Raw genomic sequence first — 22,341 nt, forward strand, 5'->3', positions numbered from 1 at the left:
ACATGAAGGCCTACCCAAATATGTATCTTGGCAATAATTGAATTTGCCATTCCTATCGCCAAGCAGCATTCCCACCATTTTTAGTACCGATAAACTGGATAAATAGCAGATTGGTCAATTCCCTGCACTATTCGTGGAGTAAAAAATTCGGAGGCTTTGCTAATTTCTACCAATGTCTCTTGAATGATTGATTGATTGATTGATTGATTTGGGCTTTGTATAGCGCATACTGTCACCCTACAGGTATCCTGGCGCTTCAGACTAGAAAAAACTATCCATGACCAGAACAAAGGCGGGACGCAGCAGAGGGAAGGGAAGGGAAGGGGACTAGATCATGGGATAGAGCCAGGTTTTTAAGTTGCTATGGAACTCTAGAGAGTTGGCTAATCTGAGGCTCTGAGGGAGCTCGTTCCATAGGCGAGCGCCAACCCTGCTAAAAGCCCTTCCTCCAAGCCTGGCCCGCTTAAACCGGGGGACCGTCAACAGGCCAGCGCTGGAAGAGCGAAGCTGCCTTGTGGGATGATACCACGTGAATCTATCCTGCAGGGGGACACGGCCAAGCTTGTGCACAGCTCGGAAGACCATACACAAAGCTCTTAAAGTTTTTTCAAAGGAAGTCACTCACACTCACTGTGTGCCATCTGAAGAAGGGTGAAGGATTAAAGTTGAAAACAAACCTGAGAACAATATTACCAGCAACCTTCTAAAGGGAACATTATCACAACACAGTTAGCCATAGGGTAAAACGCTGAGGTTATTAGGGTACAATAGACACATGCAGACAGATGTGCCTTGGGAACCTGTAATATTCAGGAATGTCATGTAGGGTACAGAAGACCATGCAACTACATACCAAGTCATCTCTGTGACGAGGAAGAACTTCATACGTTCCCGCTGGGTCAATAAAGACACTCTGAAGGCCAGCCCCTTGCCCTACGACAATCCCTGACCCTTGGGAAAGTATGTATCACATAGTTTTTCTAGTGTGATGCAGACAGCTATGTTTGGGACTTGCTATATAAACCCCAGCCCTGCATGTGCTTACCGCTTTCTAAAACAAGAAATCTAGGGACAATATATAATAAAACTCTGTAGTTTAAAGAGGATGCACAGGCTAACCTATGACAATGCATAGACTTACCCAAGTCATGTGAACAGCAGCAGCATCAGGTTTTGGAAGATTTGTTTCTGAAAGGCAGTACCTACAAGAATAGAGAAAAAACAACAGTTCATTTCATGAGCAGAACATAATCCATGTTCATAACGAAAGGTTGAACACCAGAGCTTTTGGAGTCGATTGTTTTGCATGCATACCGTAGAGTGAGTCAGTAGAGTTGTGCACTGCAAAATGTACTAGGGCTAACAATGTGCATGCCGTTTGAGGATATCTCTGGACAACAGTATTTAGGCTGCTTGGAGCAAAAACTAAATTACTCCTTAAGAATCTCAAAAAAAAATGTGTGTCTATGTTTGGCAAACTCAAGCCTGGAGAAATTAACAGAAAAGGGACGGTCAAAGATTAAGTCTCCATTAGAAACAATTTACTGTCAAAATTCAGTGAAGCAGCTACAGGGACAGACACAGCGTGTTTGGCATTTGTAGGTGCTTATGTAATCCGCTTCCCTTTCTGAAACAGGACAATCTTCAGGGATTGTGCACCCTCAAATACATCTGAGGCAGGTACAACAGGGAGAAGCAATTGGTGCTCCACTCTAATAGACTGAGTTCGCATATGTGATTATCAAGCTAACTTGTTTATCGCATCCCAGGAAAGAAAGGGTTGGAGGACAAAGTCACGATGTAACTACTAACATGCTGCGTGGGCACACATACTTCCACATTACCTCCCAAAACCTTCCTCCCATCATTTTAGAGGGATGGAAAGGGATGTAGGATTGACATTCAGCTTGGTTGATTGCTTAGGCAGAGGCTGGAATCCTAGGATAGAGAAGGTAAACAGTGGATGGTTCCTTCGTGCCCCTGTATAGAACTGTAGTTATTTCAGTTAATGCACCTGTTAATATTGAACTCATTCATGTTATCCCTTTGTCTCTACTCCACCTCTTTCCTGCTCCATACATTTTGGTAGACTGGCAAGATTGTGCAATGAGACTTAAGAGATAAGATGGGCACCAAAGTGCAAGGCCTTAACCGTAATTCTTCATTCCCTCCCCTCTTTCGCTCTCATTGTAACCCCTCTGTAATCTGCCCTCCTCTCAACACTTCTCCCTCCCCACCTCTTTCTTCTGAGTCTTACTCTTCTCTTTGACAAAACTGAGCACTGGGTCGAAAACCGCACTGCAGAGATTTTGGAGAGGTGCAAATCCCTGGTCTGGGGCTCGCTCAGCAAGCAGTTTAGCAATCCCTTCTTGATAAAAATGTTCATCCAATGCAATGTTAGTAAGTCATCCAATCTTCCCTTGCATCTCTCTAGATCCCTTAGTTTTTCCATTATTTCTTATCACTTCCCTACCATTTGTCTTCCTCCAGTTCTCCGTCACTTCTCCCTTTCCATATTTTCTCCCTCTTTTCTCATAAACATATGTTGGTGTTGGATTTACAAAGAACTTTCCAGATGCTAGGAGGTGTTTGAAGTCTAGTTATCACCAGTTTGCAAAATGGTCCATAAAGCTGTGCACTTTAGTCTAAGCACCTCAGTCCACAAGCGGGCTTATTGAGTTAAATAATCTGGAGTTTAAACAAAAAATGTCTTTAAAAATGGCAGATGTTATAGCAGTGCTGATTTTCTGCAGACATGAAAGACTCTTCAAAGCAGCTGATAATAGAAGTCAACTCTGATTCAGGAGTAGAACTGCACAAATAATAAGCATTGGCAAAGCCAACAGTCTCGCCAGTGAAACCTAGGGGATTTGCCAATACTATTTGTGCCTTAGGTAGCTGCCCTGAATGTGTGCGCATACACGGTAGCTATCTTGGAAAGGCTTTTGAAACATTCTAACTGCATTCAAAAGGTGGCCACCACAGATGCACACTCAACCACTGCGACTATCTTTAGGAGCATTTGGAAACGTTTAACAAATGCAACAGAAAGCTGGCCACCGTGGATGGGGTGGATGTGGAACGGAGGGGAGGGGTCATCCATGGCGGGCATCTTTGAATGCATTTATATTTTTTCAACAAATGCTGCTCAAGATCACTACAGGGGATGCACATTTCGGTGGTGGCCATCTTTTAATGGGGCTTGTTGAAATAAAACCCACCCATGCAAAGGTGCCCACCCACCAGCATATGCACAAATGGCAAGCCATCCTGAAATGGTCAAAAAGATTTTAAGATGGGCACCTGCTAATAGTGCAGTGGTAGCCCAAAACTGTTAATAAAAGGTAGAGATTCTAGGGGTTGGGGGGGGGGGGTGATGCTGGGGAGAGAAGGAAAGGGATAAGAGGAAGAGCAGGGAAAGCAGGGGAGAGAGCGAGAGAGAGAGCGAGAGAGAGAGCGAGAGAGAGAGCGAGAGAGAGAGCGAGAGAGAGAGCGAGAGAGAGAGCGAGAGAGAGAGCGAGAGAGAGAGCGAGAGAGAGAGAGCGAGAGAGGAGGGAGGGGGCAAAGAGAGAGGAGGGAGGGGGCAAAGAGAGAGGAGGGAGGGGGCAAAGAGAGAGGAGGGAGGGGGCAAAGAGAGAGGAGGGAGGGGGCAAAGAGAGAGGAGGGGGAAGCGAGAGAGAGGAGGGGGAAGCGAGAGAGAGGAGGGGGAAGCGAGAGAGAGGAGGGGGAAGCGAGAGAGAGGAGGGGGAAGCGAGAGAGAGGAGGGGGAAGCGAGAGAGAGGAGGGGGAAGCGAGAGAGAGGAGGGGGAAGCGAGAGAGAGGAGGGGAAAGCGAGAGAGAGGAGGGGGAAGCGAGAGAGAGGAGGGGAAAGCGAGAGAGAGGAGGGGGAAGCGAGAGAGAGGAGGGGGAAGCGAGAGAGAGGAGGGGGAAGCGAGAGAGGAGGGGGAAGCGAGAGAGAGGAGGGGGAAGCGAGAGAGAGGAGGGGGAAGCGAGAGAGAGGAGGGGGAAGCGAGAGAGAGGAGGGGGAAGCGAGAGAGAAAAGGGGGAGAGAGAGAGAAAAGGGGGAGAGAGAGAGAAAAGGGGGAGAGAGAGAGAAAAGGGGGAGAGAGAGAGAAAAGGGGGAGAGAGAGAGAGAAAAGGGGAAGAGAGAGAAAAGGGGGAGAGAGAGAAAAGGGAAGTGAGAGAAAAGGGGAGAGAGAGAAAAGGGGAGAGAGAGAGAGAGAGAAAAGGCGGGAGAGAGAGAGAAAAGGCAGGAGAGAGAGAAAAGGGGGAGAGAGAGAAAAGTGGAGAGAGAGAAAAAAGGGGGGAGAGAAAAAAGGGTGGGGAGAAAAAAGGGGGGAGAGAGAACGGGGAGAGCGAGAGAGAGAGAAAGAAAGAGAAAAGAGGGAGAGAGAAAGAGAGAGAAAAGGGGGGAGAGCGAGCGAGAGAGAGAGCCTCCAATGCACTACAAAGCATGGTCAGACATCAGCAGTGGAAATATAACTAAAGCACAGCAGGTGAGACCTAAAAAAGAAGAAAAAAGTATAATCACCCGAATAATTATCTTCTTTTGGCCCCATAGTCTTAGAGTATCAATAACTATCATTAAAGAGATTGTATCGCCTTACGGTTCAAAAGCGCTACATATGTTACATTTAATTTTTCATGGATGGTCAGTACAGCTAAAGGTATTTATTATATTGGGTCGCATGCAGATAGAAATTTTATTTGAGACATGCAAAAAGTAATTCTGCTTCGTAGGAAAAGGTTACAGATTTAACAAGTGAATATTTCGCTCATAAACCCAACAGTTACTGTCTTTGAGGGATTATATAAGGCAGGAAAACAAGTCAGTTCAGAAAGTCAAAAACCATCCTATAAAAGAAAGTCTGAAAAAGTAACTAAAGAAATAAGTAGGGGGAAAAACTTCAACTTTCAATGAAGTGTGGTTGCTCTGCTCCATATCTACTCCAGGAACTTAAACAGGACAAAAAGGCAGATGCAGCATCAGATTTTTTTTAGCAGGTTTACCAGCTAAAGAAGACAATTTCACCTCATTTTTATACAAAGAAAGCACACCCACTCTTTCAAGGCACTAGATAACATTAGCCCAGCATACTTCAACAATTGTATCTGCTGACACAAACCTTTCAAACATCTTCGCTTGTCCGGACTCCTACTTGCACAAATCGCAAACTACAGAAAACCAGATGCAGCGGTCAAGCCTTCTCCTACATTGCTTCTAAAGTATGAGATAACCAGCCGCTACACATAAGAGCCCCCTCCTCACTTTTTGAATTCTGCAAGAAGATGAAAACCTGGCTTTTCAAACAGTAGTCCCACTAGGTACTCACGTGCACCTAGACTCAGACCAGCTCAGATCCAGGATACTCCACCAGTGATAGTGCACTCTACATGTCTGCATTGCATCTACATTATAACATAACATAACAGATATGGCTTAGGCATAGACCTGAAATGTGGTTTATGTCAGCAATACCACACCTCACTATAGCTTCAAGATCCTAAATAGTAATCTCGGAGTCACAATATATATACTACTTTCAGTAATTTGGGACATATTTTTCAAGTTTGAATATCGCAGTTTCTATCCACTAATATTATTTATCATAGTGAAATTCATATGAATATAACTACATATACAAACATCAAAAATGAGAATTTTTTTATGCCAATATTATATACATCAAGAATATTCAAGACAAAATCTTCACGCTCTGAAGAACAAAAAGCATTACCCCCTGAACACTCGACTCATCACACCTACTCACACCTCAATCATCCCCTATCTAAAACACAGTCAATATGACAAAAAAAACATGAAACAAGACAACACAATAAGATCGATAACACAAATCTCCCTCATGGTAGTGGCTATTTGCTTTCCTTACAGAAAGGAGATCTAGTTGTCACTCAATTTTGTACATATGTCAATAGCATTTCTGAGTTATTGAAATATTGATATATAATGATCCTCGCATCTTGTTTCCTGACTGTGTGCCAGCGTACGCTTTGGTGAAGACCCACAAAACATAAATAACAGGACAACAAGGATTACATCCAGAGCAAAAATTGATTTTATCTAGAAAAGATCGAAAGCCTCACAGGCAGAAATATATGAAGACAATAGTGAATTTACTAGTTAACAGTTTCTTCTCTTTTACGTGCAGAGAAGAAATAGTGGTATGCAACCTTAGGATGTTCTGAACTGCATGGTTTCACAAAATGCCAGCTGAGGCCGAAGAAAAGCCCGGTGATAATGTCACCCTCTATGTGCTTTGAAACTATAATGCCATAGAGTGCGAAGTTAGATAAAGATATCAATACTCAGTTCTGGTAAATCCGCGTCTCCTTGTTTCAACCATCAGCATCTCAGCAGTTTTGTGAGATGCTGATGGGGCCATCTCCGGTCCTGGGCGAAAGGCCCCACCACACAATACTGTTTTTATTGAGAAAAGAGTGAAAATACTGTATGATAGGACTTTTGTCAATCCATATAAAATTTGAAAGTTTTCCCTCACAGAAAATGGAGCAGAACGTGTGATATTGGCCAAACTTTTTATTGTACATATTGAATAGAAATAAACAGTGGCATTCACACAAGCAACACCACTGTGCACGCCCCCAGGGTGACTTCTCAAAAATGCTTGAATTTAATAGGTTATCATGGACACCCGCAGAGCCTACTACACAGACTTATGTCGCCAGAATTATTTTAAATTAAATAAAAGGTTGGAACAATCTTGATGTGTCCCCATTACATTTTGGGGCCTTCCACATGTGATAAGCCCATCCAAACAAATGATGTACTGTTTTTTTGTTTTTTTTTAAATCAGGAATTATGTGGGAGCATTAGGTGAAAGAGCTGTTGCCAATCCCTGCAGATTCCAAAGTTTCACTTCACGGAAATGTGACTAAAACCCATGATTTTGACTAAAGTTTGATGTTTGCAGGGCATTCTTGGTTAGAGAAATGTGTGGAATCTATGAAAGCTACACCACCCTTTACTTTCCTGGGTGTCTAGCTTTCAAAATATCTAGGGTTGATATGTTATGTCGGGTGCTCCACTCTCCCGCTCGCATTGGAGAAGTGTGGCTCACTGGTTAGAGGCGGCAGACCCGTAAGCAGAGAACGGCCCGGGACCAGGGTTCGATTCCCGACGCGGCAGGGTCATGGACCAGGGTCAGCGGACTTGATAATTCTCGCCTCGGTGCCTACTCTAGTCAGAAACCACACTCGGCAACTCTGGGCATCAGCTTGCCTCATCTTCACAACGGCCCCCCCAGACCGCCGGGGATGCTTGGTCGCACCTTAGAGATACCCATCAGGGACCATCTCTCAGGGTGAGCCAGGACGGGTTCCCCAGCGGTCGAAGCGTGGAGATACTCCTCCGGGAGTCGATTCCTAGCGCTATATAAACCCACAATTAAATTAAATTAAATTAAATTTGCGAGGGAGAATGGATGAGGACGAGCTATTTTTAGGTCCTACTCGCCCTTTCTGGCGAGTAGGAAATCAAACTAACTTTTGTCCTCTGTCTTTAAAAACAGAGCAAAAGTGACAAGATAACACGATTTAAAGGCATTTTTATTGCTCACAAAGGAAATGAGCAATAAACATGCCTTTAGATCTTGTTATCTTGTCACTTTTGCTCCGTTTTCAGAGACGGAGGTCAAGTGGGTTGGAGTCAGGTCGAGGGGATTTTCCATGGTACTAGACCTGCAGGACTAGTACCATTTTTCGGATTTGTCGAGCCCTGTGGTAAATATAACATAGCTACCTACATACCAAGAATCAATTTAATTCAGCTAAAAAAATCTTACTGTTGCCAGGGTGGATTTTTAGGTCTTTACTGTGCAGTAAGCCCACTCATGTGGAATACTATTTTTCTGGAGAAGTGAAGGACCACAGAACAGTAAAATATTTGATATTATTGTGGTATTCTGTCGTTCTTGTTGGAATCTGGAACACAGTTGTGGTCCAGAGTCCAGTGAAGGACTGTTGGCCCAGGCTTGAAGATGTAGCTTCTCAACACAGCTCCTTCTTTAAATAAACTTATTGTTAATCTTCGGAGTCCTGTCTTCACTACAGAGAAATTTCACATTGGCGACGATCTGGGAAAGGAACTGCCAATCCTGGAGCCCTTCGGTAAGCAGATCAAGTGACAGATGACTTCTGAGCCAGCACTGTGTCTCTGGAGCCTGTTCAGAGTATTCACGGCGAAACGCTGACTGTCATCGTGAAAACCTCATTTTTGGCACGGTTATGGTGAGACTTTGGGCTAATTTTTATTGATTTCCAGTTTGTGCCTGTTAGAACTGGCTATTTCTGGTAGGCTAAGGCTGACGCCAAAGCCAGGCAGAAACCACCATTCTAGTCAGGGCGAGGGAGTCACACGCCAAGATAACCCCTGCTCACCCCCTTGGTAGCTTGGCACGAGCAGTGAGGCTAAACTCGGAGGCAATGTGTAAAGCATTTGCGCCAGGGCACAACAGCAACAACATCCTAGGCACACCACAAAAGGAACTCCACACAAGGTTATATTAAAATAACTTTTGTATTGTCAAAACACATCAGATAGAAATCACACATGTACATTGTGCCAACTGGCACGGGCAATATTCACAAGGGATTATTTACAAGACAGGGCCACATGGGTCACTGTCAGAATCAACACTATTAGAAATACTGTCAGAAATTAGAATAAAAGGATATAAAATCACTGTAACACAAAATAACAGTTATAAATCACAACCAGTAACTACTGGTAAAGGTAGGTACACACTACGCAATACTAATAACCATAGGCCTAGATCACGCATGGACACATAACCTCTCTAGTATAAACTATACTAGGCAAAACAAAACCACCTAAGAATAAAATACATTTAGGGGTAGAAGCAAGAACATATTACACATGATGAATCAAAAACACATTCAGCGGTGTAGGGAAAAAGAAAACACATGATGTATAAAACATTCAGAGGTGTAAGGAAAGAAGACACATGATGCATAAAACATTCAGATGTGTAAAATCCAGGAAGACACATGACGCACAAAAACATTCAGAGGTGCCAGGAAAGAAAACACAACTCAATAGCGCAGACACACATGATGCCTAAAACATTCAGAGGTGCAAGGAAAAACCACACAATTGCGCAAAACCTTACATAAGCCACCACCTGTGGCAGTCCCTAGGCCAACTGGCCTTGTTGGGGCTAGGACGCCCTGTGTCTCAATGTCAGGGGCCTAAACGTGGCAGCTGCCCACTAATTGCTAGGCAGCTGTGAATCAATAATGATGGGGCCACGTGGGAGCCACACAGGCTCTGAACAATTGGTCGCCCCTGAGCCTCTCTGGGCTTCAAGCAAAGAAATGCGGCCACGAGCCTCTCTGGACTCCTACTCACAGGAATGCCGCCACGAGCCTTCTCTGAAGCTCAAGAACCAAACATCTCGCAGGCAGGAGGTGGCGGGCACCGGCAATGTGCCCCGACGCCCCCTCTAACCAAAAATGGCCCCCGGAGCCTTCGCAGGGCTCTGCAACAAATGTGGGTGCCTTCGGTGGAGCCCCCCCCCCCCTGGGGGAATCGAAAGAACAAATGCCCCCGGAGCCCTCGCAGGGCTCTAAAACAATATTGCGGGCATGGAGCCTCTCAGGGCTCTTCAGGAACAACTCTTGCCATGTTGGAGCGGCCCGCTATCAAGTGGGGCCGCTCAGGGTGAAGGCACCGGCAATGTGCCTCCTCACTCCCCCTCTCCCCCCCAGCCGGCTTCGACTCACCGGCTTTGGGGACTTCTCCGGCGATCCTTCACTGGCGGCGGGGGCGGGCACCGGCAATGTGCCCCGCGCCCCCTCCGCCCTCTCCTTACTGCTGGCTGGTGCCTGCGGGGCTCTCCCTCAGCATTGGGAGCCCCGCACCGGCGGCACCGGCCGCCATCTCCCGCGCGCCTTCTTCTCTCGGCCTCCTCGCAGACGGCAGCTCTTCGGCCAATCCGAGCGCGGCTCAAAGACAAGCCCCTCGTGACGCCGCACTTCCTCTCTGCCGTGGTCCAACTGCAGCGCGGCCCTCGGGACGAGCCTCCCTCTGACGTGGCAGCTCCTCTCACGACGCCCAATCACCACGCGGCTCGCAGGGCGAGCCTCCCGCAGCCAACCAATGGCTGCGCGGCTCTTGAGACGAGCTTCTCCGGCGGCCATTACACACAGCTCAGGCCGCGGCGGTGAACAAAGGGGCATAACGAGGGGTGGGCACCCTCGCTATTAAAATAAAATAGAGAAGCGAGGAGGGCACTCGCAAAATAATCACATAAGCGGGGAAAGTCGCAGGGTAGGCACCTGCTAAACCGCACGCAAAAGGCGTGACGGCGACACGCTCGCCCTTCAGCAAAAACGCTCTCAAGCGCTACGAGACCAAATAAAGCACTTCCATCGCGCTGGGGGAACTGGTAGCACCCACAGGCCCCTAGAAATGACCCCTATATCAAGAAGGGTCCACAGAAGTTCTTCAGGGGTTGCAGCAAAGTCCTGGGGGGGGGGGGGGGGGTAGGAAGAAGGTTCAAAGGATCCCAGGGCAAAGCAAAGTCCCCAATCAGCCCAGGCAAGGCAGAGGGGTCCCCCAGAAGTCCTCCAGGCATCCATCAGGTATCCAGGGGCTGGGCAGGATTCCCCTGGGCCCAAGCAGCAGCACGCCCCTGGCAGATTCAAGTCCAAAAACAAGAACATTTTGGAAGGGGACACAGCCCCTTCTTATACAGAAAAAAGTCTTTGAAGTCTAAAGGGTGCAGGCAGTGTGAGAACCAGCTAGAACTGGTTATAGGGAAGTCCTTTCAGTATCAGGGACAGAGGTGACAGTCGCCCAGCGGGGAGGTGGAGCCAGCATTGTGGCAGGCAGGCACAGCCTCATTCACTCCCAGGTGCTATCTCCTCCCACTTCCTTGGCAGCAGATGCTGCCTTTCATCCACGGGCTGACTCAGACAACCTCCTGGGGCTCTGCAGCCCCTGTCACCCTCAAACCAGACAGTCAATCCACAAGCAGGCCCAGGCACTCCTGGGCCAGGCTCACCAGCCAATCACACGCCAGCCACAGACTACACAAATATGCCAACTTCTAAAAGTGGCACTTCTAGACTAGACACAACCATGCCGCATACACCATTACGCAGCATCAATCTCACGAGTTCGCACATATCAAACTCGACCCTGCACTCCCCACACATCAGGAACTACCATGGGCATACATATTCCCCATTCATTCCTATGGGAGGGCAGGTCACTCACCACACATACACAGAGAGCACACGCACTTTACACTGTACCACAGTGAAAAAGTGCGCAGAGGCCTAAAATCACCAACACCAGGTTCTAGAAACAGGCTAGGAAAAAGCAAAAAGTCTCTGGGTGAACCTGCCAAAAGGGCCAGGTCCAACAGTGCCTCTCTCACGCACAAAGTCTATACGTGCTGCTACAATGCGCCTCACACTGGAACGTCTCCTTTGTTGACTGCCTCGCGCATGCATGCGTCTCGTATGAATAAACTAGAGCGCTGGCTCATCATCTTGGTTGACTGGATCACGCATGCGTGCATTTACCTGCAATGAATTAAAGTGCTGACTGAGGATTTCAGCAGGTCTCTTCATGCTTTCTGAAATGTGCATACCAACTTTGTTTCTTTTATTTGCTGTTAACATTGTGCTCAATCCTTTTTCGGTGATCTGCACATCATCACAAAATTTGACAACTTACTTCAGTGATTTGTACACTTCCTGCACTTGGTGCAAGTCAAGTTAACATTGCGGTCAATTTTTCTTCGGTGATCCGCACAACGTCTGTAAAATTGGCAATTTATTACAGTGATTCGCACACTTCTTTTATTTGGTGCGAGCCAACTACTTAAAGTTTACATCAGTGATTCGCACACTTGTTTATTATAACCAAATTCTAAAATGTTGCAATGGCACATTCACATTTGTGATTAACACATATATTTAAAAGAAATAAACACAAGAATATTGATATCATTATAGATGCATTGTTGGTATTAATGTTGTTATAAGATATTTCTTTATTTCCCAGTTTAATATCGAAGGTATAAGCACTCCACCTCCATTTCTAGCTATACCAGAAAAAACTTTTTAGTGTAGAAACAATGGAAAGAAGGCTTAGGGGCTTACATCTAGGCTATTGGTGGTGATGATTACACAGACAAGCGCAAATTGGCTATTTTGAAACATTGCTTAGGAGTTGAAGGTAGACGTATTTTGAGTCATTTACCACCTATTTCTACCAATAATTCATTCAAATGATGATAATTACATTGATATATTTGACAATGCTATCAAACAATTGGACAAACTTTACATTAAAAAAAGTCAACAAAGTGGTTGCATGCCACTAATTTTTAAACAGAGGGCAGCTGGTAAATGAATCCATTGATGTCTTTGTCAATGATCTGAAAACGCTAGCTGCCAAATGTAACTATTATTCAGGTTATGATCAAATGGTACATAAGGTGGCTGATGTCAAGTTACAGGAAAAGTTGTTATCCGCCGAGGATTTGACTCTCAACAAAGCAATTGACATTGCTCATTGTTTTGAGGACATGAAATTAGGCATGAAAGAACTATCTGACAAGAATACTTCTGATGTTCATTTAGTTAAAAAGTCTATCTCTGATGAAACCATTAATAACAAACCCAAGAGTAAGTTACCGACTTCTTATCCAAATCAGGAAAGAAAAGAATATGTTTGTTTTAAGTGTGGCGTTCCTGGTCATCTAGCCAATGACAGAAAATGTCCTGCAATTGGTCAAGTGTGCAGATACTGTCAAGTAAAGGGACATTATGCCAGAATATGCAGGAACAGAAATTGATTCAGGAACAAAGATTATGATTCCAGAAACCAAAACTCTGATCAGATTAAGGAGGTTAATTATGAATTTGAAGAGGAAGAACTTGTGTTAACCGTTTGTGAGGTCAATGGTAAAGGGAAAGATGCTCCTTTTTGTACAATCTTAATTGGTGATAAAAAAAGTTAGAGTAATGGCGGATTCCGGCGCCAGGCACACACTCATTGGTGATGAGTGGTTAAAGAGTTTCCAAACGTACACTTATCTCCTCCTGACATCTAACTTGTGGTATATGGGAGGAAACCCATCGATGTTTTAGGCTTGTTCACCACCAATCTTTGTTTTAAAGGCAAGTCCATTTCTGCAAAAGTATATGTTGCCAAAGATGGTTCCTGTCTTTTGGGGTGGCCTCAACAAAGGGACCAGATGATCATTCTTGATCCCAATCATCCTGCTCTAATACTGGGTTACTCGGATCTCATTTTTCAAGTAAGTGATGATCCAGCAACTGAAGGGGAGAAGATATTTCCCCAATGTGTTTTCACCAGAATTGGGTTTGCTAAAACTTGTGTCCATAAATTATCGTGAAAGGTAATGCCATACCCAGGGTACACAAAGTCAGAAATGCTCATTTACTCCTTAGAGATGCTGTAAAGAAAAGAGTTAAGAGACATTGTGCCAGCTTGATGTTATTGAGGAGAGTGAATCCTCCGAATAGTTGTCGCCCGTTGTCGCACATAAACCCAATGGAAAGGTTAGATTATGTATGGACTTGATCGGCAAGGTAAGGTAACTTTTTTATTTGGACATGATTATTTAAAACCTTTACAAAAAAGTAGAACATTGGTAGAATTGCAAACAATTTGTTTTATATAGCTTTCTACAATTTAAAAATTTGCTTAATACCAGTTTATAATCATCAATAAAATTTAAATTTTTTTAAGTTTGCATGTTCGAACACCATGTAAACTGAAGGATGGACGTAACAGATTGTACCTAATATCCTTTAATTTAGGGCAGATGCAAACAACATGAATAATGTCTTCCTTGCCAGCTCCACACAAGCGACACTGCTGCTGGCAGTTTTTTCTTTCCCAAGGTGGCAGGTGAGGGGCAACTGGGATTACTCCGAGGCGTAATTTTTAAAACTTTTCTTTCATCCTTAAGTTAACTCCAATGTTAAGGTACACTTGAGGTTGTAATGTTCCGTAATTGCTAAGTGTGATCCAGGAATGAACTCTTTTAGTTAATGCCTCCTTATCCTCAATAGAAGATATAATTTGTGCTGATTTTTTCGTGATTTTTTTAAAGGACAAAAGATCAGTGGAGGTTCCCCAAAGGTCTCACAATCCCAAAGCTTGGAGTGAATCAAATAAATAATCTCTGGCTGTGGGTGGACAAACATCCGCTGCCTGATATCGGAGAGATGTTTGTCAAACTTAAAATGGCTTTAATATTTTTGACTTTAGACCTATCAAATGCATATCATCAAATTGCTTTACATGAAGATAGCAAACAATATACTTCTTTCATTACGTTGGAAGGTGCTATTAGGTACAAAAAGATGCCTTTCGGTTTAATTTCTGCATCTTCTGTCTTTCCGAGAGTTATGCACAAATTATTTAAAGATGTAAAGAATGTATTGTATTTTCGGGATGACATCCTAGTCTTTAGGTCTAATTCTCAAGCGCATTCTGAAACTTTGCACAAGGTTCTGTGTACTCTTCAAAATAACGGTTTGACCTTAACTAAAGAAAAATGCAAATTTGGTATGTCATCGGTTGACTGTTTAGGTCATTCCATTAGTAAAAATGCCATTTCTCCTAAACAAAATCTAATCAATGCCATTGAGGAAGCCCCTGAGCCTCAAAACAAATACAAACTCAGATCTTTTTTAGGTCTAGCGGAGTACTACGCTAAATGTATTCCTGTATTTTCTGACAAAACTGTTCACATGAGGAATTTGATGAAGAAAAATCAGTCGTTTTTGTGGGATGACAATTGTACAAATGAATTTAAACATTTAAAAAAATGTATATCATCTGCTACCGCATTAGCTACATCTGACACTGCCTGTAATTTGGTATTTGTTTCCGATGCCAGCAACATTGGTATTGGTGCCGTCCTGATGCAAAACTAAAAGGGGCATTTAGTCACAATTGCTTTTGATTCGAGGCCGTTAACAGATGCTGAATACAAATATTACACCTTGAAAAAAGAACCACTTGCAGGTTGGTGGGGCACGGAGTATTTTTGAAAATATATTCATGGCACTGTTTTTAAAGTAAGGACAGATCATCGACCTCTAGTGGATTTATTTACAACAAAAGGTTGTGGTAAGGCAACTCCCAGGATTGCCAGATGGCAATACAAAGTTACAAGATTTTCACTTCAGGGTTGAATATATTCCGGGTGTAAAGAACATCCTTGCTGACTGGTGATCAAAGTTGCCCATGAGGGATGATAATATGGATGAGGATGGTGTAGACTCAGAGAGACTTGTTTCCATCTGCGAAGTATCCAAAGGGTGCATCAAGGAGGACCAATGGAGGTTGGCATGTGATAAAGATATTAATCTCCAAGAAGTTGTGAATATTTTCAAAACTTTGTGGCCCAAAAAAACTGATGTTCCACAAAATCTGCATCCATTCTTTCAAGAGGCTCCCGAATTGTCTCTTCAAGATGGTGTTTTAATGAGGGGTCAGCAACTTGTGGTGCCGACTGAGTTGGAACAAACTGTGTTGGATATGGCTCATGAAGGTTACCCTGGCATGACCGGTATGAAGAGGAGAATTCTGGTGGCCTGCCATACGTAGGTGTATTGAGCGCATGGTTAGAAATTGTGTTGAGTCAGTGACAAATCACAAAAAACTGTTACATATGATCATCTTCCTGTTTCAATGCCATCTCATGTGTGGGAATGCGTGTCTCTTGATATTGCTGGTCCCATGTGTTTTGGTCATAATGCTTTGTATGCCATTGTTCTTGTTGACCAATTGTCCCAGTGGCCAGAGGTTAAGCTGGTTCCTCAAATCACTTCTAAGGTTGTTATTCAATTTTAAATTGAAGTTTTTGAAAGGAAAGGTTTTCCTGAATCAATACCTACTGACAATGGTATGCAGTGGACTTCTGTTGAGATGAAAGAATTTCGAGTGTCATGGTATTGTACATAAGCGCTCTTCTGTATATTACCCCCAGAGCAATGGCATTGTGGAAAAATGGATTAGAGTGTTAAAAGATGATTTACAGTTGGCGATTTGTAATGGATGGTGTTTTGTCTCCTTTTGAAAAAATGAGGGGAAGGAAGAGTGTGTGTAATTTTAGTCAGAAATGAATGAGAGATTAAGTGTGTAGAGAAGGCGACAAATGCAAAGCTGGTGATTGTCAGAGTGAGCCTAAGTTTTCATTATCTCCTTTGAAAGTCAATAATTGGGTGCGTGTGAGGAAAGGGAGATTGGTAAAGTCTGGTGAGTCAAGGTTTTCAACTCCCATGAAAGTAGTCAGAGTTGGCAAACAGGTGGTCAAATTAACTGATGGTAATGTCTGGAGTTTGTCCAAGGTTGTGAAAGTACCTCGGTGGTTATAGCCGGACAGTGTCTAACCTGATTCCAAGTTTAAGGATGAAAAAGAGGATTGGTGGAGAGTGTCATAGCATCAAACAAAAAATGCGCAAAGACACAATGCTGTGAGACAGAGACGGAGACCGGTATGGTGTAATGATTATCACATGGGTCAGTAAAATTCGAGGTGTCTTTTGACCCAGCAAATCTTTGTATACATATTTGGACGAAAATGTGTTGATTTTATTCTGGTTGAATTTTCCTATTAATACTTTTGTAAATTGTTGTTAACGATGGGGGATGTGAGGTATTCAGTAGTTCTTGTTGGAATCTGTAACATGGTTGTGGTCCACATTCCAGTGAAGGACTGTTGGCCCAGGCTTGAAGATGTAGCTTCTCGACACAGCTCCTTCATTAAATAAACTTACTGTTAATCTTCGAAGTCCTGTCTTTACTCTGGAGAAATTTTACAATTATCTTTTACATTTCTCTATATGTTTGGCTTCCATAATGTATGCCAGTGTGCAAGATTGAACACATTTTGTAAAACACCTTATGAATCACATTAAATTATGGCTATGCCCCAAATTTAGAGTGGCTTGCATAACCTCCATTCCTAGACTCAGATTCTAGGGCACATTTAAAAAATGCGCACCTCTTTTATATGCCCATTTTTCATTCAACAGATTTTTCATTATGAATCAGTTCTGTTTGCACTGTCACTGTAGCATTGGGTGCTACTAGTGACAATTATCATGCAGGCCCTGGGTACACTTTGTACCATATACCTGAGACTCATAGGTAAATTAAATATGCTAATTAATACAACATGCTTTAGGGCTCAGAGCACATTCCCTGTGGCCTGGTAAGCATAGTCCTAGGGCACAGAGTCAAGAAAACAGCAGCATCAGTCCAAACGAATGGGGACCATCATGGAAAGAAAGGCATTTTCCTACACCATAGCAGCAAAGTACACAATGATGAGGGACTGATTTTTTTAAGACAACCTGGCTTGCTCGCTTTTAGAAGTCCCATTAACTGTGAGGCTCTCTGTGCAATTACACTACCTCCTTAACTGAGGCAGCAGCATCTACATCCTCCAATTTTCAAACTACTCCATCCCATGTAACTTCAATATTCAGGCAGACAACAAGGACAATGTTCATAGCACTACACTTGAGGGCTAAATGCAAGCCTTGAACCTGACACAGTCTCTGCTCCTGCACACACAGCACGCCGCAGTCTAGAACTCATTTTCACTAATTTCTAAAATACCTCAATCAACCAGCCCATCCCTCTTCAATGGTGAGACTACATGGCAATTCCTTTTCAATTCCCGCTCAACAAACATCCATCATCTAAAGTCCTCCATTCGAAACGTCCAGAGTATGATCTATGGTCAATGAGGAAAACTGAGCCCTAGTGCTTGCCACTACTCCTTACTCTTACACTGGCTTAATCTCTGAAGATACTTTAAGTTGGAACCTCGTCCACTCGGGATTTTGCAACTCCACTTACAGTGTCTATGGGGCATATTATCAAGCACGGCGTTAACATTATCGCTGCTTTAGCGGCAGAAAACTGCTGCTAAAGCGGAGATAATGGGCTTGATAATATGCCGTCGAGAATTCCCATAGAAGACCATGTTCACACCAGAACATGGGCTTCTATGGGAATTCACATCGGCATATTATCAAGCCCATTATCGTCGCTTTAGCGGCAGCTTTCTGCCACTAAAGCGGCGATAATATTAATGCCGTTTTTTGATAATATGCCCCAAAGACTCCGCAAAATACACCTAAGGGCCCCTACTATTCTGAGACATGGAGATGCAAAAAAGATATTGTAGGGCACTTAAATGCACGTGCAGGATCAACTATGACCCCGAAACCAAACTTCCTAAAAGAGCAGCAATTAAAAATGACCATAAACTATGAAGAAAGCTCTGGCTTCTTTCAATGCGGACACATTTGCCTCCTCTACCAACTCCAATAAGGAAACACTCAATATAGTAAAATATTTACTGCAACTCTTGGCCTGCAGCAATCCATCTCTCCTTCCAAATATCTTTGCAAAAAAACGGGCAGCTTTCTTTCAGGACAAACCTATTATCCAAAGCAATTTCACCCAGCAATTGGTTCTAGACAACTAGTCCTTCCTCACCTCATCTACCGCAATTAACTTGGGTCCTTCTCTCCTGCACTTCTCCATTGTCTATGTGGAAGAGATTCAGGACGGTATTTCATCCTTCCATCTGACTCCGAGGATAATCCATGCTTTCCTCAAATATTTAAATTGGCCCAAGAACACATTAGCCTGTACCTCTGCCAGCTTCTGAAATCATCTCTTGCTACGGTGCTAGTACACTGGAAACAAGCCTCGTGTCCTGCCTTTGTTTAAAAAGCCATCCTTAGACCCTACAGTAATATCCAATAATAATCCCCCTTCACTGCTTCCGCTTGCTTCTAAGATTTTGGGAACAGCTGTAAATTGCCAATTCTCTCATTTTGTAGAAACACACCTTGTGTTGATGAATACCAGTCTGGCTTCAAGATGTTATACAGCACAGAACCCGTCATTTTAGTGGGCACTGAATGTGTGTGCTCCATCCGGGATGGAGGAGGATCAGCTGCACTGGTTTTTCTTGACTACTCTGTGGCCTTTGACACCGTCTCACTAAATATTACTTGCATGTCTTTAAACTTGAGGGATCAGCAACACTGTCCTCAACTGGCTCTCCTCTGTTCTATCTAATTTCTCTTCAAAGGTTTTCCTCTCCCCCTTCAAATCAGCAATTCATCAACTCAAGTATGAACTACCACAGGGCTCCTACGTTATTCAACACATATGTGACCTCTTTAGCCCAGATGCCCCAATCTTAAGGCTTTGCAATTGCATGCTAAGCTGACAACATATAGCGGATAGTGTCTATTGTCGAGAAAATCTCTACCAAAGAAAAATTAAAGTAATGCCTCTCTTCTGTTGCACTATGGATGCAAAAAAGTTGCCTCAAACTTAATTCCAAAACAAAACTAAGTTGTTTTCTTCTGTAAAGTTTTATAATTTGTTCATTGATCCACCTACTTCCATTTTGTCCTTCTCTTGAAATTCAAAGCGAAAAAGGATTGGCGTCACTATGCTCGCTACCAACCAACTCCTATGGTCTCTCTCGCCTGTAACTCCACCCTTCCACCCAGCTCTTCGTGAATAAGTATTCCCTCCTTCCAACATTATGTTGGGCAACATTAACAACCTCCCTTGATATACTGCAGAACTTAAAACAGCCGAGAGTCTTATGCTAAACTAACATAAATCCCAGAAATCCCCACAAAACAGGATGTAATGACTCCTTCAGGAAAACCAACTTTGAAGTGACGTTATGCTCAGTGTGGTGTAATCAAAGTGACAGTAAGATTTAGAGCATATTACTTCCTAAGTGAGTGTCTTGCACCAACACCTGATGAGCTCAATAAGCCTGTGGGGCAACTATCTGCACCAGGATTGTGGGTGGGTGCTTAAACCTTAGTTTCCACGACTGGTGCTTGAGTAGTTATGGGCAATCGGAATCGTCGGGTCCTGGTAATCACGTCTTTGATAATGTGAGTATTGGAATCATGGCATCTTCTATGCCGGGTACTCCATTAGTAAGCAAAAACTCTGGAGCGCTGTGGTGTTCCCAAATTATAAGTAAGGCTCCCTGTTTTCCGCTTTTACGGATTTTTACAGATAAATACAGACAGAAAACAATGTGCTTTCTGTCTGCATTTATATTTAGAAGGAGATAAATACAGAAAATTGTCCTACTTTTAAGTGACTCACCGTGCGGTCTTTCATGAATTATAGACCAGTAGCTGAGCAGACGGACAGCATGGAAATAAAAAAAACAGGATGACATTTATAAAGCCATAAACCAACATACATTTATGGTATAATGATAGTATTTATCAGTGGATGTATTGTTTTTTTAATATTTGCAAGCCTTAAACAGCTAAAACACGACAGACATCAAAGTATGAGTGCGCGTCTATCAGTTAAACAAATATGGAAATGTACAGTTTTACAACTTCATTTATATGCAGAGCACAAATTAAATATGGATAAATACAGATAAAATGGCAAAAAAGAAATATGGATAAATACAGACGGAAGTGTTAAAAAAATAAATACCATAAACTCGGGAGCCCTAATTATAATGCTCGTGTCTCTAGACTCCTGACCCAGGGCAGGCGGCAACCAGAAGCATCACTGGCCTGCCAGCTGGTGTCATAAGTACAGTACAACGTTAAACGGTAAATTAACTCTGTACCTAGTACAAGCTAGTTGGTTGTATCACTGCAATTTAATTCAATTTTGAGAGGGGCCGAAAGACGTAAAGACCCTAACCATTGGGATGGTGAGGGTTTTGTGTGAACGCGCGGCTGCTATGATGAGGAAGCTCTGTCCGAGTCCTACCTCAGATTGCAGTCTGCCAACAGCAATTCCAAGCATGCTCTCTTGTTGAATCTTCATAGAAGCGTATTAAAATGGAATAGAACAGCTGCCATGCACGTTTTCCAATTTCAATAATTCCATCGTAGAAATTAACATCTATGTTAATGAATACCAGAAAGTCAGAATTTCAGAGGTTGCACTTTTTGGAAAGTGATCATCTGTGACTCTCCAAATTTCTAATTATGTATAAAGAATTCTCTAAAACAAACTCAGGTCTGAGCGATTGGGAAAATAAAATGCATTTCATATGCCTGTAAAAGAATAATTACTATTGACAATCTGCAGCCTTTATAAAACTGACGTCATTTAATGGATAACGAGGTAATGTTTTAGTAGGAAGAGCCGGTATTTATATCACAGTATTTTCATAGTAACGTGAAAGCAGTGTAAAGTAGGAGTCTATCCCATATAACATTAGCAGGAGGGTTCGCACCAGGTGAGAAGAGACTGGGACATGCCTACCGAGAAAGAAGAGATGGGGTTATGATCTGGCTCGGTGCAAGATACCGTATATTCTGCAGCTGTTTGGAGACGTTCCGGGAGGCGAATCTACATAAAAACAAGTGGAAATGGGAGCGATACAATTTAGCGTAAAATGTATACTGTTTAGGCAACCAGACTAACAAACCAGCGTGTACGTGGCATGACAGCATGGTTGCTCATGTCCCGACTGCTAACTCGTGCTAATAATTAAGGTGCAAAATTATCTGGGGGGTATTAAGTGGACAAGACTGTTTTGTGACGAGGAAGTGCGACACACGACACTGAGACGGTAGGTTACACATACTCAACCATGAGAGCCACAAGCATACCCATCCATACCGTTAGTTGCTGTGTGGTTCTGTTGCAATTATGGATGCAGTGTTTTTTGCTGGTTTTGTTTCTCGCGTATTTGGAGCAAGGTTCAATTGTTTTGGGGGTTCGTTACGCTCTGTGGTTCCCCAGTTTGGGTGCAGTAGCTGTCAGGATGATGTCACTACATGCAGCGGGGTACTCTGGGAACAGCGATGAAGTCTCCAGACGCACTGTACAAACATGACAACTCTTGCAAATAAGGAGGAAACTTCCAGAACGTGTGTCTTACCTTCCGTCCCCCGACAGAAGATATTTAAAGAATCATTAGTCTGTACTTCACTCCTGACTCAACACCAGCCAACTTCCATATGTGAAGACGAGGAAGGGGACGTAATCAGAAAGCTGGGTTTAAACTGATTGACAGGCTAAGGGGCGGTACTTTCAGCCAAAACATCAAGTAAATTCTTCCCATTGGCCAAAAAGCTACCCGCCCCGAAAAATGGGACCTATCCACGTCGATCAACCTTCTTTGCTCCTACACCGGAAAAGATTGCCCACTTGCTCCGGAAAAGGTAGTCCAGCTCTTGAGAGCTGACATTCTACCCATTTTCTAACAACCGAGATGAATAAAATGTGAACTCAGGAGT

At 43.5% G+C, this 22,341-nt stretch overlaps 1 protein-coding gene across 2 annotated transcripts in view; it reads right to left on the reverse strand.

The window, feature by feature from the left end:
- Nucleotides 1-22,117, reverse strand: part of IBTK (inhibitor of Bruton tyrosine kinase) — an 876,521-nt gene extending 854,404 nt beyond the window's left edge. For both annotated transcript variants that reach the window (XM_078648126.1, XM_078648125.1), the window contains exons 1-2: nucleotides 21,984-22,117; nucleotides 1,142-1,202 (exon numbers count right to left, since the gene is read on the reverse strand). The gene's annotated coding sequence lies outside the window, so the exon portion shown is untranslated. The remainder of the gene's footprint in view (nucleotides 1-1,141; nucleotides 1,203-21,983) is intronic.
- Between the last annotated feature and the right edge of the window lie 224 nt (nucleotides 22,118-22,341).

This window comes from Lissotriton helveticus, chromosome 6, assembly GCF_964261635.1.
Source record: "Lissotriton helveticus chromosome 6, aLisHel1.1, whole genome shotgun sequence".
In the NCBI taxonomy this organism is placed as follows: Eukaryota; Metazoa; Chordata; class Amphibia; order Caudata; family Salamandridae; genus Lissotriton; species Lissotriton helveticus.